Source organism: Amaranthus tricolor, chromosome 15, assembly GCF_026212465.1.
Source record: "Amaranthus tricolor cultivar Red isolate AtriRed21 chromosome 15, ASM2621246v1, whole genome shotgun sequence".
Classification (NCBI taxonomy): Eukaryota; Viridiplantae; Streptophyta; class Magnoliopsida; order Caryophyllales; family Amaranthaceae; genus Amaranthus; species Amaranthus tricolor.
Genome location: NC_080061.1, coordinates 9,892,575 through 9,904,058, shown reverse-complemented (window position 1 = coordinate 9,904,058; position 11,484 = coordinate 9,892,575).

The window sequence follows — 11,484 nt, the reverse complement described above, 5'->3', positions numbered from 1 at the left end:
AATATTCTACACAATAATAAAAATTATACAAATATGCAAATAATCAAAAGATATAATTCTAATATATTCTAAGACTAAATAATGTGAGCCACCGAATATAATCGACTAATTGAAAGCTTTAGTCAAAAAGTCAATATGCTCAGTATAAGAAAACAACCTAACAATTTAACTAAGGAATCCCTTGATCTCATTCTTTTGCCTTAAATAAACAGAGAAATCAAAACCGAACACACAAATAAATACTCAGGTAGTTGGTTCCTATACAATCATGGGTTAATCCCAGCTCCTTCTTTTCATCCACAATCAAAAGCTAAAATTGATGATTTTGGTCAAAAATTTGTTATAAACTCTAACACATCTTCTCGCACCCTTTTGGCTAAAAGAATGAATGCAACACAAGCCTTCCTTATGCATGAGGCTAAATATTCTGGTTTAAATGAGAAGTGGTAGAAAATCAAACTTGTAACCACTAGTTACGCGGTATCTATACCATGTCAAAGAAACTTATTGCTGAGGCCTCAGAATATGTAATCTAACAGTACTTGTATTGGATTCTCAACCCTTACCGAAAGGATTGATTCCCTCCCATTGCCTATAGCCTTGGCCAGAACGATTCTCTAGCCACTCCAGAAAAAACAAAATTTACTAAATAATATAATCATGAGTGATAAACTTATATTAACTTGATGGAATTGAATTAATAAGAGAATCATTCATCTTGTTTAAGTTGCCATTAAGATATATAAAAACAACCATATAATACAAGATTACAAGGTCAAACAAACAATAAAACTTTCAATCGTGTAACAACGGAAAAAAAACTTGTCTAGAAGGAAGTATAAGAAAGCATTTATTGAACACAAACAATAAAACTTCGTGATATTACAATGATTTAGATCGAACCCTAAACAAGTTCAAAAAACACGCAAAACCCAATCAATTTCAAAGCACTAAACTGGTAAAAAATATCATTGAGAGAATGCAAAATAAAGTGAACATAAACCAAATTACACCATGAGATAAATATCAAACCAATCTGCTTTATCGTTTTCATTCACCATTTCCGGTCAATACTTCAAGTTCAGGTGCATACAAATTTCCTTAACTATAATTAACAAAACCCGATAAATAGTTTTAAGAATCAAAGGAAGAATAGAAGAAATATACCCGGAAAAATAAGTGTTATGAATGGTGTGACTTGAGTGCACATTTGGTGTGTACATTCATGGTGACTCTTGGGATGGAATCCCATAAGTATGTCATGAATGGGTGTATTAAGATAAGTCTTGATGATTGTGGTTTATGATGATGATTAAAGTATGGATCAATGAGGTAATGAAGTATGAGTTAATCATGGGAGTTATGGGACCCAAATGAAGAAGTTCAAAGGTTTAAGATGCTCTACTATGCAAGTCGAGCAATACTGTCAGAAGCCCTCTGAAGTGCCGCTCGATCAGCTCGCTCGACCGAGCGAGCTTCAGAATGGGTCGAGCAAGCAGACAGAATGCAATCAGAAACTTCCTATAGTCCGCTCGACCAGGCTGCTCGACCGAGTGAGCCTCTGCTTTGGTCGAGCGAAGTCTCTGATACTCCTAGGATGCTGGTTTTGACTCTTCAAATATTTGGGAATGTTTCATTATCATTTATTCATAGCTTTAATATACTTAATGTTACTTAGTGTGATCTCTCCTATAAATAGAGAACTCTCATTCACATTGTAATCATCTACAAAATATACCCCAAGCCAAACAATAGCCTATATCTCTTCTCTTATGTAATTCTCCATATTTGAGAGTTCTTTGAACTCCTTTGATAATATAAGAGATACTATACACCGGAGGACGTAGTCTTAGTTGGGTGAACCTCGTTAAATCTTTGTGTCGTTTTATTGGTTTACTTTCTCCTGCAAACATCGATATCATTGATAACGTAATTTGTTTGTCATTAAACTTCATACACTCGATCTTGGAAATATTAAAGTTTGAAACACATTGTTCGAACTCTAATACATCATCGTTTTTCAATAGGGATGAGAAAGTTGTTGCAAACGATAGAAGAAAGAAAATGTGAAGATTGAAGATCTATAAGTTACTCAATCTCCTGTTGATTCTGAGGAGGTTTTATAATGGTTGTGTTTTATGTTTTTTCAGAACTTTTGAATTGATTTTTGAAGTAAGGTAAAGAAGAAAATGAGTAAATATTTTATCCCAATTTTATTTATCACCTCCATAAAACAGTTCAAATTCACTCAATAATTCTCCTATCACTTCCAAAAATTCTAAATCTTCACAAAAAATTAATCGGTGCTAAAGTTTTCAAATCGAAGTCGTTAACAAAAAATCGAGGTAATTTCTAAACAAATTCATTCGAAATTTTTTTAAAAAAAATAATAATAATTGTTCATACTAGTCGCACAAAAATTGCGATTGTACCTAGGTACAGTCGCACTTTTTATGCGATTGATATTCAAAATTTTTTTTTATTTTTAAAATTTCGAATGAATTTGTTTTGTTTATTAATTTATTTTTTTTAGTAATTTTTATTTAATAAATGTTGTAATACATTATATTATGATAATTTTTTTGTAAGTAGTATTTTTGAATTTAAATTCCAAAAAAAAAGAAGAAAAAAAATTTTAACTAGTCGCACAAAAGGTGCGATTGTATCTAGGTACAATCACACTTTTTGTGCGACTGGTTTTAATTCTTTTTTTTTTTTTAATTTCGTATCAATTTGTATTGTTTAAATAATTTAATTTAAAAGTTATTGTTATTTAATTAATGTTGTAATGCATTATATTTTGATAAGGTTATTGTAAGTAGTGGTATTTAATATAAATTTGAGAAAAAGAAAAAAAAATTAAATTTCAGTCGCACAAAAAGTGGGACTGTACCTAGGTACGGTCGCACTTTTTGTGCGACTGGATTTAAATTTTTTTTTATTTCGATCAATTTTTTTTTTATTTCGAATGAAAAGTTTTTTATTTTATTTTATTTTATTTTATTTTTCGAATGAATTTATTTTGTTTAATCAATTTATTAAATTTTAGTTGTTAAAATATTTATGAATATAATAATTGTTGGTTTGTTTGTAATTGTGAATTATTTTGGTTGTTAATAATTTATATGATTGTAAGTGTTTATAATAAATTAACTTAAATGTTTATTTAATTAATGTTGTAAGTGTAATTAAAATAAATATAACTTAATTTAATTTTTTATGATTTTAATTTTTTATTAATAGTAATTAAAATATGAAAATTGTAGTAAATGGCTGGAAATCAAATAAAAGGAAAAGGGTTTTTTAGAGGGTTATTGAGCGGCAATTGCTCTAGGCCGACTTTATTGAGAGGGGATCCCCATGAGAGGGGGGTTACGGGATCTGCAAGGCGTGCAAGGCAAGAACAGGCGGCCAGACATAGTTAGGCCCAACGTTTAACAACCCTAGACCATGTGCGTGGTCGCTTTGAGCGCCAGAGTAGCCTGCATAGTCATACGGTCGGCTCAGGTGACGATGATACTGATTACGACGATTCTGTTAGCCGGGAAGAGTCTGTCGGTCAGGATGAGTCTGCCGGTCATCCTGTTGATTGGACGCTCGGAGGGCATGCCGGTCAATTTAGGATTAGAGGTCACAACGCGGCTGGCTCTTCTGATCACGCAGGAGTCAGCCAGGTTGAGGATGCGGCTCCACGGGGGAGGAGGCGCAACCAGTCCGCGGACATGGACTGGTTGATCACATCACCCCAGCCCGGGGGCCCTGTTGACACCACTTTAATACCCAGCTACGGTGGGCACATAGCAAAGCTTATATTTGAGGGATCGGACCGCACCCCTCCGATTTTGGAATGTCATCCTAGGAAGAAGACGTTGGATGCAATCATCAGACTTCATAACATGTCTGATGAACTGTACGGGGTGTCACCTAGAACTCCACTTGGTCGTCTGCCCTATATAATGCACCAGCACATTGATAGTGCTCCCATTACGGGATTTGTGGAAAGGTGGCAGCCTAATACCAACATCTTCCACATGCCGTGGGGGGAGATGACCATAATGTTGCACGACGTGCAACGCATCTTAGGAATTGGCGTTGACGGTTCACTTCCCGTTGAACCGTCTGATCGTGATTGGCAGCTTGGCCTACCCGGCCTGTTTGGGGAGCCATTGTCGGAGCTGCGTGGGAAGGGGCACTTCACCAGCGGCAGCATTAACGTTGGTGCACTGTTGCAGCTGTGCCACCGTTCTCAGTCTATGGAGACTCAGGCTACTGCGTACTACATGGCTATAGTGGGCTCCACGTTGCTCGTGGATAAGACTAGAGTCGGGATGCGCCTCACCCTGTTGTTGCTGTCACTGCTGATCAGGGTGACATTGCTTGGGGTGCATTGACGCTTGCTCACATGTATCGCTAATTGGGTATGGCTACAAGGACTGGGTGCAAGACTATTGCTGGTTGTCTGACACTATTGCAGACATGGATTTACGAGCACTTTCCAGCCTTCCACCCTCATCCGCGTCAAGCTGACATGCCGAACAAGACTAGGGCAAAGATGTGGTCCCCACAGAAGCCAATCCGTGAGCTGAGCAGACTGAGAGACTGTAGGGGCATACTGGACGCCATGACAGAGACACAGGTTTTGTACATGACCTTACACATCGTTATACTAATTATATTAAGGGATATTATCAACTGTACCCCTGTACTATAGCAAAATATCAATGGTACCGTAGTTAATTTCAATGGTACCCCCAAGTATATGTTAATTACAACCGTGACACTATTTTACTTTTTTTCGTTAAATGCCCGTTAAATTTTGAATTTAACCTAACCATGGTTAGTTTCTTTTTCTTCCCTTTTCCCTTTCCTTTTCCTGCTCTTCTTTCATGGCTGCTTCATCTCAAGCCCGACAATAATCAACCCGAATATGCAGAAAAGAGGAATTAGGAGGCTCCAACTTATCAAAAGAACTAGAAGTTCCAGAGTTTGAGAATTCACCACAAAATCGTTCAAAATCAGTTAGTAACCAGTGCAAGGAAACAATTTGATTATGTGAAAATGGAAACAAAGGAGTAAAGTAGAAAAGAAAAATTACTTTTTTTCCATCTTTTCCTTCTCTTTTCTTCCTCAATGACTATTCTTCAAAACCTAAATCATATCATAACCCTAAATTCCAACTAAACAAAATCTCAATCAACAAAATATTCTTAAAAATGTGAAGACAATCATACATAGTAAACTAAAGCTGAGAAAATTTTATCATTTTAGTGTTGATTGAAGTAGAAAAGAAAATTTCTGGAGAGAGAGGGAGGAAGTTGATAATGGAAAGATTCAAGGATTCATCCCCAAGGTAAGACTTTAAAAAATATAAAACCAGTAATCTAAGGGGTGATTTTGACGAAGCAAAGCAGAAGTGAAGGAGAATATAGAAACAAAACTGAAAAAATAGAGATATATAGAAATATTTTTCATTACTGTTCACTCGCATAAATTTTGAGAAATGAACAGCGAGGAACAGTAGTAGCTTCATCCATATGAACAACTAATTCCTCTTTTCCGGGTTGATTATTGTCGGGCTTGAGATGAAGCAGCCATGGAAGGAGAGTAGGAAGAGAAAAGGGAAAAGGGAAGAAGAAGAAACTAATCATGGTTAGGTTAAATTCAAAATTTAACGGGCATTTAACAAAAAAAAGTAAAATAGTGTCACGGTTGTAATTAACATATACTTAGAGGGTACCATTGAAATTAAGTGGGGTACCATTGATATTTTGCTATAGTACAAGGGTACCATTGATAATATCTTTATATTAATTTTATATTATGTTCTTTATGTTTATTTTCTTTGTAAGCAGGTGGAGTGGACTCCGTACATGACCTCTGCTAGAGCTTTATTAAACGAGCACCCACACACCGCCTATATCGGTGGTATCACCTGTTTTGATATCGTGGAGATCTATTTGCCGGAGAGGACAGTCAGACAGCTCGGTTTTGTCCAGGCCATTCCCCCCCCCCCCTCCCCCCCTCCCTCCGCTGAGACCTACCCAAGCTGTGCGACCGGCACAGGGTTCCTACTCAGTGATGTTCGCTTTTCCGTCTATGTACACAGAGATGTGGAGTAGGTTCCCCTATTGTGCCCGCGTAGTTGAGCAGGCACTGCGTCGGGCATCGGTTCCATCAGAGGCTGCCCTTGAGTACATTGACTGGTTTAGAGTGTTTTCCCACTCGTTTCTCATCCCAGGTGAAGGACCTGTTGCTGCGTTCGGTGTTGCGGACAACAAAGTCGAATATGTTAGTGTTTCTGTTTATCTGTTACATTTTTATGTCTCAATACCAAAATTGACTGTCTAATTTTTTGACAATGTAATTGTTTTGTTTTTACAGTTTGCAGCTGAATTTCCAAGTAGACTCGCGCCATTGCTAAGGATGTCATCTATTGTGCAAATGACGCCACGGGAAAGACATGTAGGGACCATATACATTATTAAAAGGCAAAATTATAAGAAACTACCTAATCTATACCCTCTTTTTTAAAAAACAACTTATGTAAAAGTTTTTGCAAAAAACTACCTTATATAATACAAATCTTGAATGAACAACATCGTTCCAAGATATCTGACTCGAGAAATCTTATCCCAATCCTCTATCCAATCGATTAATGGCCCACAAATGTGTGATGCAGTGTCTCTCAACAATGGAACATTCTTATAGAGATCATAAAAACAATGACACAGGTAACTAGAGATATCAGTACATAAAGCATTCTTACTAGAGGCCGCATCCATGGTCGATAAACGCTGCAAAATAAAGGGTGTGATTGAAGGAAGATAACCCATGAAGGAAGACCCGTTTCGAGCAAAGTTAGAAGTTTCAGATCCGATGTTATTATCCTTTTGAATGTAATAGGAAGGTCTGTCATCAAAGTAGAATTTGAGTAGGGTGTGCTTGCACAGATTCTAAGTCAGTTTCCTGTAATTTTCTCAGTGTCTTTGAAGGATCACTCGAATGTTGATTGCATTCTTTGAGATCTAGAACATCATCAATGGAAGAACTCTTGGTATGAATTTCTGTTTCTGTATTACTTGAGCTTCTATTCTCGCCGTTCCATCTTCTGTACTCACAGATGAAGAAGAAGGAAGATTTTAAGAGTCACGTGAGTGTCACGTGATGGTCAACGGCCGAAAGTAACGGTCAACAAACGAAATCCGTTAAAAGGTCGTCTTTTGCAAAAATTTGTATTATATAAGGTAGTTTTTTGCAAAAACTTTTACATAAGGTAGTTTTTTAAAGAAGGATATAGATTAGGTAGGTTCTTATAATTTTGTCTTATTAAATTATTAAATGAGGATGAATAAGATTATTTTTCTCCAAAATTTGTGATATAAATAGAAAGATTTCTTGTATGAACGACAAATAAAACACCCAAAATGAAAAATGGAAACTTCTTTAAGAAACGAAGAGAGTAAAATATATTTTTTTTCTATATTAAACACTTGATAAAACATTATTTACATTTTTGTTGAGTTGAGTTGATAAAATTTAAATTCTCAAACCCATGATTAACCCTTATTTAATAATTTTGCCTCCAAATGTTTACCCCTTTTGTCATTTTTTTTTTGCTTCTTCCACGCCATAAACATTTATAATGAGAGTATTTGGTAAAAAAGTTTATTGGGAAAAATTAGAGGATTGGGTGAATTAGCTTGTTATTGGGTCAAACAAGGTAAAATAATGTTTGGTAAAATAGCTTGTTCAAACAACTTATTTAGAATTTTTAGATTAATAAGCTAATTTACAACAAGCTACTAAAATGAGCATGTTTAAAGAGCTTATTCAACATGCACGTATTATTGACAACATTACCCCCATTTGTTTCAACTAAGGAGTTTTGAATGTCTATTTACTACTTTGTGTGTATTAATTCTAAGTTAGAGTTTAATACTAAAGAAAAATAATCATGAATAATACAACTATTTGTTTATTTTTATACTATAATACCAACTTTTGATTAACCATGAATAATATAAACTAAGGAGGATGTTTTCTTAGAATAATACCTGCTTTTGATTATTCGCTAATTTTCACCTATAATATTTTGTTAAATAACCTTCTATGGTTTGTTTTCAAACATGTTAGCGATTCTATAGACAAACACGCATCTAAGTTTGTATTATTCATAGTTAACCAAAAATTAGTATTATAGTATAAAAATTAGCAAATGATATGTATTGATTCTCCAATAACTTTGCAATCTATGTTTACTTCTATTTATTTATTTGTATGAGTACAAAAATTCATTTTATTTTTAAAGTAAGATACTTCTCACTAATCATCACAAATAAATCATGATATAATTTAAACTAAAACAATTAAATTTGTCATGTCCTACATGTCTTTTTACACAAATTAGTTTTTTTAATCAGCTAAATTTTACCACACTCTTAAATAACTAGCTAATAAAATCAGTTGATTAAATTAGTTGATAAAATCAGTTAATTAAATTAATTATTTCAATCAGCTAAGAACTATCAAGTATAAGTTATTTACCGAACACCCTACTATTTTAAATCACAGAGTAATGGTCAAAATGCTCTTTTTGATGATCAATGCTTGAAACCAATTATAAAGGTTTGTCCAAATTTTCGATCATTGATGATATATGGATTTCTACAATAAATTACTCAATTCAAATAATTAACTTCATTAATCTCCGAATCAAAACCAAATTGACATGATTATGAAATTTTAAATAGGATTATCTTTAATACTTGTCTAAATGATAAAATATATAAATTTTAAATTTTGATGTGTTGGGTTCATTAAACTTCGACATAAACCCAATAAGACTTTATTCGATCAGAAAACAACCCGACCTGAAAATTATCATATTGAAATTGATCTAATCTTTAACCCGCGGAACCTACTATTTTGACAAGTGTAAATATATAATAAATGTGGTCTAAACATGCATTTAATAAATATTATCTTCATGACTTGAAAATTCATATGGAGTAACTCATTGAAGACTTATGATCATGCCTTCCTCTAACCATCTAACTCATCTACTTCTATAATTGCCAGAAGAGGAATTGAAAAGGTCACAGCTATATGGTGGCAAAACATTGTAGGCAACTTATTTAACAAAACTAGGTTCATAATTATGCAATTGTGTAAATCTAATAAAATGTGTATACTCCCTCTATTTTAAATTTTATTTACAAATAGAATTTATAAATTTCAGTGTTAAATTTTGACTATAGTTTCTCATCTCGCGATCTATATTAAAAAATATCGATCTATATTAAAAAATATATTCGTGTGGGTTCTTGATATATTTATCTCAATATATATTTTCTTAATATCAGCTTTTTAGAATTTATAAAAACTCATAATTAACATTATTTAACTTTTAAGTTTGTATTGAGATATGCACAAAAAATAAATGCAAATTGAAGGAATATTAAGTTATTTTCTTCGCATAAAGAAGTATACTTCCTGCATTCCTTAAAAATGTTTTCATTTGTCATTTTGGGTATTTCATTTGTTATTCCTATAAACAATCTTTCTATTTATATCACAAATTTTGAAAAAAAAATAATTTTATTCATCCTCATTTTAACATGTTCAATATATTTATGGTCTCCACATATCATCTTCCACTAACTTAATTTTTAACATTTTTATAATCTTTATGATCATTACATTTTCCCACTAACTTTATAAAAAAAAAATTTATTAGTTGTTGTCCTTATATTTTTTTCACTTACTTTCTTTTAACATTTTTTAATGTTTACTGTCCCAACTTTTCCTACATCAAATTTATTAATCAATGAAATGATATATTCACTATTTAAAATATTCAATTTCTTTAAATTTTCGTGAATATTAATTGCTTGTGGAAACTTTATTAAGAAAAAGAGGGAGTATAAACTTATATATATTGTTTTTTATATACAACTATATAAAACAATATATATTGCCTTTTATTTCTTGCATTTATATTTAAACTGGTTTAACAATTTAATTTTGTCCCTTATTTGTTGCAATTTTATTGCTTAGAATCATTCAATTTATAGCAAATAAAATAAAATAAAACAAATATATGATATCTACAATTTTGATACAAATATAATTATCTTTAGTATATGTTTAATACCAAAATAATTGCATAAAATCAGGAATGTCATTCCACAAAAGTTGAATATAAAACGATATGGATTATTGTTAGTTTTTATTAATACGGGAAAAGCTAATGAAACAAGAATAATATTTGAAAGAGTAAATTATAAAATAATAAACTAATACTTATAATATACCTTCTCAGATCTACAATGTTAACTATATTTGAATACTAAAACTATTCATCTCAAATCTTATTTCGGTTATTAGAACTCATTCATAAGAAATAATAGTGTTATTGAATCTTTTCCCATTATAATGTTAAAAACAAAATTATTTCCCAATATACTTAAAAGGGAAAAATATTTCCCTGATTACCGTCCACGTAGGATGGCTGGGAGAAAATTTTTTTTTCCTTTTTTTTTTAATATAACCGCTACCTCACTTAGTGGTTTGCTTAGGAATTTTAAAATAACTGCTACCTCACTTAGCGGTTTGCATTAAATGTTTTATTTTTTTTAATAATTTCCCATAAAACCGCCATCTCAAGTGGCGGTTTTGTAGCTGTACAAAACGCCACTGCTTGCTGTTTTGTTCATTGCATCTCATTTCTTCTCCTCATTTAGTTGCTGCCGGTTCTCTATAAAAAAAATCTTGTTTTATTCATGTGGCGGTTTATTGGTCAATGCAAACCGGCATCTCATTTGGTGGTTTTGTCTGGAATATTTTTAAAAAAAATCAAATTGCCACGTGGACGGTATTGTGAGAAATACTTTTCCATTTCTTGCAAAGTGGGAAATATTTTTCATTTTGGCAATATTATGGGAAAAGATTCAGTCTTATTAAATCTTGTTTTATTCTTTTAATATTTAGTTTTTTTAATATTCCTTTCTATTTACTTAATGTATCCCATTTAACTTTTCACAATTTTTTAGGTGGTCAAATGGAACAATATATGAAAGAAAAAAAATATTGTGTTTTTAAATTTTAATAGGGGTCAAATGAGATTATTAGGTGTAAGAGTGTGAAAAAGTTAAGTTTCATAAGAATAAATTGATAAAGTTAACATACCCAAAATAGAAATTAGATATTTAGAGTAACTTGACTAAATAAGGAAATGAGACACTTAAGGTGAATAAGGGGAGTATGTAATTTCATAAGTTTTTGTTTAGTCAAAGTAAAACTATTTAATATCAAAATATCCATTAAATTACGTGTGAAAAGAAATGTAATAAGTATTAGGTAAAAGAGGAAGTCTTTTAAAGCCTAATTTGATGATAAATGTTAAAGTTTATGCTATATTAGCCAATTAGGTAATATACTTCTATTAACAAATATATCGAAAGCCATAGTTAGTAAGATCCTACT